Here is a 7,500-nt window from a genome sequence, read left to right as displayed (position 1 = left end):
GAATATGTTTGAGTGCGTGTTTGCATTGTGTATGTAATGGTATTATATGTTTACACATATACACACGAATCCATATGTCTTCAGTCACACGCACACACATGTATATTCGCTGTGTATACATGACAAAACTAGGGATTTATATTCTACAATCAGGTCACTAAAAGGCATTGTACTATCTCGCCACGTCATTTGGCGATCAAGCTATTCCGTATTCATTAATTTTACAATGTCATTATGGAATATGCAAATATGCAGTTCATCCCATGCCATCGTTGATATAGTTATTACGTATTATATACCCTGTGTGGAATTCAATAATATGGCTCCAACACGCAGTTGCCGATATCCATGGTTAAGCCATTATTACATAATCAATTGCTCGTCTTGGGGAATTATATACCGATATCTTAAAAAGTATTTAATAGAAGGGCAATTTTCAATTTATAATCTGCTTGGGGAATGTACTGCAAAATAAAATAATACATAAAATAGAGTTGATTAAATCAAATTGACGACCGTAATATTGAACAATTGACTAACTGTCGTACATTATTCCCCTGCTGGGAGAAACTCGTGGAAATAAAATCCGTAGTATATATCATGCGTTTAGCTTCTCGAAAATTCGGAGAAGACATATTCACATATATAAAGTAATATGTGACTGCCACAGTGGGAGACAATAAAGGTATCATCCCGACATCCCTGAAGGACTGGAGATGGAAATGGAAATATTCTGTTAATTTCAATAAAAGGACAATCTCACCGTTAATAACGTGTTCCACTATAAAGCTTAAATACGACACAAAGCTCTGCAATATTTATTATATTGTATAGTATTATTCTTTTCTTTTTTTGGTTTTGGTAGTTTTCGTTGATTACATTCTATTTAGCTTTGCAGCATTATTATGCTATACTTATACATACTCATACCTAATAAACACACACGCTGCGAACACACGCTCACACACACATACACATTACATCGGCAGAGGTCACAATGAGATTCGAGGGTCGAAAACCGAACCTTATGCCGATATTAGAAATACAAACTATCTATATAAAATGCACAGATATATACATGGACGCGCGCGCGCACACGCACACACACACACACATACACACACACACACGCACACACTCACGCACAAACAATTACATACATGCACACATACCCAAATACACACTCACGCGCAAGCACACGTGCATACAGAATACTTACACAATTTCTTTTATTGGGCAAAAATTGTTAAAGAAGACAACAAACGTTAAGGCAAGATAAACATCTCAATTCATATGCATTATTATTATTGGAAAAAAATATTCTAGTCTTACAGCTATGTCTGGGATATCCCAGAATCATCTGTAATATTGAGAGTAAAATAAATGAAACGCTACGTCTATGTATTCGTTCGCGCACATACACATAGGAGAACGGGATAAAAATGCAAATGAATCTTGCTTGAAAATTTACGATGCAAAACGAGACTCGAAGTATAGCACTCACTCAGTAGTACGAAAAAGAAAAAGGGGATGATACTAATGCCTAGTTCTATTTTCGCTTAAGTAATTCCGATAAGCAACACCACTTAATTCTTCGAACTATTGAATATACGCTGAAGCATGCAAGATAATAGCGCAGATATATATACATACGAAATAATAACTGCATACATAAATGTAAACACACTCACACATATACACACACCAATATATGTATATTGTTCATTCAATTAATCATCTATTCGAAAGTCACTAAAAAGCGTTTTGGAAATGAATGCGTGTACGTTCATATATAATACGTTCGGAAGTCGGATTCGGTATGTGTATTTCACGAAGAGGAAGAACACCGAAGCACAAGATAAAAACAATGCACTGTTGTTATCCATAGGTCTGCATGATGTATGATCACACACATTGTCTAACATTTCCTTCAATAATGTTAACGAAGCCTATTATTCTATCTCTATTCTGTCTACCTATCTCCCTCTCTAGTTCTTCCTTTCTGTTTTTCACTCCCAACCTTTCCCTATTCTTCTCCTCTCCCCTTCCCCGTTCCCCCTCACTCTATCACTCCTCCTCCTTGAGTCTGTCACTGCTCACACGTGACCAACGGCCATGCATCTTTCTTTCTTCCACTTCCTTCCTAAAGACAAGATGTGCTTTTGGCTGTCTCTTCTCAAATTTCATTTTCCCAGCGTTCAACACTTCACATCGTCTTGGCTTAACAGCCCTCACTGTTTGCTTTTACTGTTTTTTTCTCAATGTCCTATTTTTTGTTACCACTTTCACTCTCCGCAAAAATCCCAAATTTTATTTAATTTGCTTCGCGGGAAGGACTGTTTTAAACGAAGCCGAGTCCTGTCCTTGCCTTCGAAACGCGGAGTAGATAAAACAGGGGACAACTGATAAAGGGAATGTTCTTTATGTTGCATGTTTCCTTTCCCTCTTTGCTTTTTTCATTATTCAAAACAAAGTTCTTTTGCTATGTTATTGTTTTTATGTTCTCGTTTCTCATTCTGATTACGGTTTTTGATGTCCTGTACCCATATATGCATCTATATATGTACCCATATATGCATCTATATATATATATATATATATATATATATATATATATATATGAAAAATATTTCAATACAAATGTATTAATATAAATGTATTAATTTCCAGCAAAAAATAGCCCTATAAAGGTATATATATATAAATTCATAAGAGTGGTACAACAAGGCACCGATATTTACTGGACAATAGCAATCGATATAAATACGACGCTATTGTATAGCTTCACTACGTATATACTGGCAAAAATGCGTGTGTGCAACAAACATGAAAAATTTGTCTTACCTTAGGAAGAACATTCGAAAATGGACAACTCAGATTAAGGATAATGCAGCTAAAAATCGTTGCTCACCAACGCACTTTTGCCAGTATATACGCAGTGAAGCTATACAATAGCGTCGTATTTATATCGATTGCTATTGTCCAGTAAATATCGGTGCCTTGTTGTACCACTCTTATGAATTTATATATATATATATATATATATATATATATATATATATATATATATATATATATATATATATATATATATATATATATATATATATATATATATATATATATATATATATACACATATATATATCTAAAATGTGGGGGTTTATTTCACAGGTGATCTAAACGACTAGGTAAGTGCTGTAACGGATTATTAGGGCTCCAAGGTTATAGCCGAGACGGTAGTTATGGAGTCATTGCAGAATTCCTATATAGAGGACATAAAATTGTTAAAGACGACAACAAACGTTAAGGCAAGATAAACATCTCAATTCATATGCATTATTATTATTGGAAAAAAAGATTCTAGTCTTACAGCTATGTCTGGGATATCCCAGAATCATCTGTAATATTGAGAGTAAAATAAATGAAACGCTACGTCTATGTATTCGTTCGCGCACATACACATATCTCATACAAACAGAGAGAGAGAAATGTTGAAACTGTTGAAAGGATGGTGCTGATATTAGCTTCAGAGGGAACGTCACTGGTTAATGGAGAGAAGCATGTACAATTAGGTTTTTTCTTTTAATTTTTAATTTGTTTTACTTGTTTCAGACATTAGACAGCAACCATGCTGTGGCAACGCCTCCAGGAATTTTTAGTCGAATGAATCGACTTTACCACTTAGTCTTTCTTTTTAATACTAGTACTTATTGTATGGGACTGTTTTGCTTAATCGCCAATTTATGTTTAAGCCCATCAACACCGGATGTCAAGGGGGGGCCAAACACAGAAGCAAAGTCCCCCACAGACAGACACAGACACACGCAGACATACACACATACACATGTACACACACAGAAACACACACATATATATATATTTATATAGATAAAAATATAGATTTTCGACGGGTTTCTTTCAGTTTCCGTCGATGAAGTCCACTCTCAACATTTTTGTCGCTCCGTTGCTATAGTAGAAGACACTTGCGAAAAGTGCCACTCAGTAGAACTGAACCCGGTGACATGCGGTAGGGAAGCAAGGTTCTTGACACGCAGTCGCCCCTGCGCCTATATATTCAACTATTCAATCAATTTTGGTTTAAACTGTTAGTCACTTGATGGACACGTTTTAGTGCAATTAGTTATCGTCTGCTAAAACGAGAAATACATATTCGTTTATAGCCAGTCAAGTTCTGGATCTGGTGGTATCATCTAAACACCGCACATCTAAATGGCTGGCCTTGTGCATAAATTGGAATTTATTCTTGATTGCCTTTATGGAGCGCAATAGCAGACATAATACATAGATTACTTGTAAGAACAATGGCTGATATAGAAATATTTAAAATTAAGTGTAGCTTTATATATATATATATATATATATATATATATATATATATATATATATATATATATATATATATATATATATATATATATTGTATATTTATACGTGTGCGCTTTTTTGAGTGATTACGTATGATGTATGTATGTATGTATGTATGCATGCATGCATGTAGGGTTGGATTGATGGAAGGATGGCTTGATGACTGGATGGATATAGATATAGTTAGAATATGATTCTGGATTGAATCGTTTGAAGTGTTATAGTAACCAAATATCAGATGTATTTATATATGTACTTTTGGAGGAAAAAACTCATAACAAAATTTATACAGTTTAATTTTTAGTTTATTAAATATATTAGAAATTATATAGATGTGAAATGCGTAGTTATCAGAAAGAATTGTTAGCAATTTCAAATTATGAAACCTTGCATAGCTTTATCGATTAATGAGTTTTCACAAAACAATGGATACTGAGATAAACAAAATATTTTGTTTTTAGTTAATCACAAATATCTAACATCTATATTATTATGGAAGTTTTGCTTGACAGGACATAAGGGTTTCCATTGAGTTAAGTGTTGTTTTCTTCCGTTAAAATCAACCAACCGGAATTAACTATCCCTATACAGCTTCCAGAAAATGTAAGAAAAAATCAAAATGAAAGCAACAACAAGAAAAAAAAACGGAGAGAAAAGAGCTTTTTTTTACAGTACTCTAAAGATAAGTCTGTAAACGTCTAAAGACAGATAATTGAGATGATGATTGTCAGATGAAAAATATATTTATTTTGTAATTGAGTTTGAAAAAAAAGGGAAGAAAAACACAGGCGAAATTATAAAATTATACAGTGCTCAATATAAACAGACAGCTTCAATGCAAAAAAAAAATTATATTTCTTGTAATAAATCAAATATCAAATGATATTTAGCAATAAAATTGCACAACCATTCAGTTTTTTTTATCGAATTTCCTTTCAAACAATAATTAATATAATTCAACCTTCGTTATTTTAATTACATTTTATTATTGGCTGAACTAATTAACTCCAGAAAACACAATCCTATAATTAATTTATTTTTAACCGGTGTTCGATTAGGGTTGGTGTTATTAAAATATAAAATATAATAAAAATCATGTCTAGTCACTGAATTAAATGAAATGAATTAAAAGAATTTATCAAAGAAAAAAAAATGATTATAACAAAATTGGTAGTGTTCATATTTCAAATGCTAAAGAATTCCTTTCCCACCGTTAATGATACTTGAGGCAGAGTCACGATTTTCTGTGGACATTTTTCAGAAAAGAATCAACAACGCCCTAAAGATTCCATTTGTATTTTGAATTATACATTATAATGTGTATTCATAAATACATTCCAAGAGAAATTCGGCTATTAAACATGTAGGGGGGGTATTATTTCTTCAGTTAGCATGAGATAATATGGAACTTCATTCTTTTTATTTGCATCTACTGCTACTCTCATTTATAATCTAAATTTATACACTAACCATTTGAAAACAATTACAAGCTGAAACTATATTAATATCATATTCTACAACATGAGTTAATCTTATATGAAATGAGATTGCTGAGGAAATTAAGACTTTATATTTAATTAGTGTTATTGAAAATTAGTTAACATCATTCATTTAGATAATGCGAAATATTATTAGTGTGGATCTTTATCGATTTTATAAATTTTCTGGAATGGATGATGCGCACTAAAATAATCTCTACTTTTCTTCCTCCTTTTCACTCTCTCCCCCTTCTCTCGCAATATAAATGTGGGCGTGTATGTGTGTGACCTTGTATGTATTACGTATATACATGGATAATATATATACACATACATGTATATATGTATATGTATATATATATATATATATATATATATATATATATATATATATATATATATATATATATATATATATATATATATATATATATATATATATATAAAAGATAATAAGAGTGAAAAAACTACAGATGGCTTTGTGTTACATGGTTAAAGTATATATTTAAATTATGTCAGAAAAATGTAAGAAAAATGTTATAAAAATGTTATAAAATCTTTTTGGTATATAAACATTGTATTTTGAGAAATAGAAATATGGAACGCTTCACGAATTTGCGTGTCATCCTTGCGCAGGGGCCATGCTAATCTTCTCTGTACTAGCTAGTACTAGCTAGTACTAGCTACGGCGGTACATATTCTAAAATTGGAACGATACAGAGAAGATTAGCATGGCCCCTGCGCAAGGATGACACGCAAATTCGTGAAGCGTTTCATATTTTTATTTCTCAAAATACAATGTTTATATACCAAAAAGATTTTATAACATTTTTATAACATTTTTCTTACATTTTTATGACATAATTTAAATATATACTTTAACCATGTAGCACAAGCCTTCTGTAGTTTTTTCACTCTTATTATCTTTTATACATCCAACCACGTGCTTTCACATACCGACTTTCTCACACACACACACACACACACACACACACACACACACACACACACACACATATATATATATATATATATATATATATATATATATATATATATATATATATACATACATTTTCCCTCGTATATGTTTGCGTGTATAAGCATATAAATTCATACATATATGTCCCAGGTTTTTCATTTGCTTTTGGTGCGGCATTTACTATCAATAAGATGACAACTACAGGATCGTTTGCTAATGGCTGATTTTAATTACGTAGTTTCACGTTCTATCAATATTTGGACCGTATTGCAGAATATGAATTTAATGACGGGAATCTGAGCTGGTAGCCTTAAGCAGCTATAACTTCGAACATATTTATACCCCGAACGGGAGGGATGCGATTGTCATATATTTTATTTATAGATAGTATAAATGACTTCTTTGAGAAATTCTTCGATTGAAAAAAAACAGTCCAAACTTGATATTCTGATATTGTCGATATTCTGATATTGTCGAAATTACATTTTGTCCTTCTGCTTTATATGCATCGTAGTGTATGATTTCAGTTATGTTTATCTGCTTTGCTGTTACTTCCAGTTGCTCTTCCTATGTATATCTTCTTCCGTACTAACACTGTAAAAGAAAATGCAGATGTCAGGCCCCTGATATTAATAAATAATTGCTAAACAC

General features: G+C 32.1%; 1 protein-coding gene, 1 non-coding gene and 1 pseudogene across 40 annotated transcripts in view; 2 read left to right on the top strand and 1 right to left on the bottom strand.

Annotated features, from left to right (window-relative positions):
- Positions 1-7,500, top strand: part of LOC106871661 (serine/threonine-protein kinase mig-15-like) — a 764,441-nt gene that overhangs the window by 347,321 nt on the left and 409,620 nt on the right. The window lies entirely within an intron of this gene.
- LOC149133978 (U6 spliceosomal RNA) lies at positions 6,459-6,551 on the bottom strand (annotated as a pseudogene).
- LOC149133977 (U6 spliceosomal RNA) lies at positions 6,544-6,650 on the top strand. The gene has a single exon (XR_016243266.1). It is a non-coding gene; the product is annotated as a U6 spliceosomal RNA (small nuclear RNA).

The sequence above is a fragment of the Octopus bimaculoides genome, chromosome 9 (genome assembly GCF_046866305.1).
Source record: "Octopus bimaculoides isolate indiv1 chromosome 9, ASM4686630v1, whole genome shotgun sequence".
NCBI lineage: Eukaryota > Metazoa > Mollusca > Cephalopoda > Octopoda > Octopodidae > Octopus > Octopus bimaculoides.
Note: the sequence above shows the minus strand (reverse complement) of the source record. Positions and strands in the feature narration are given on the sequence as shown.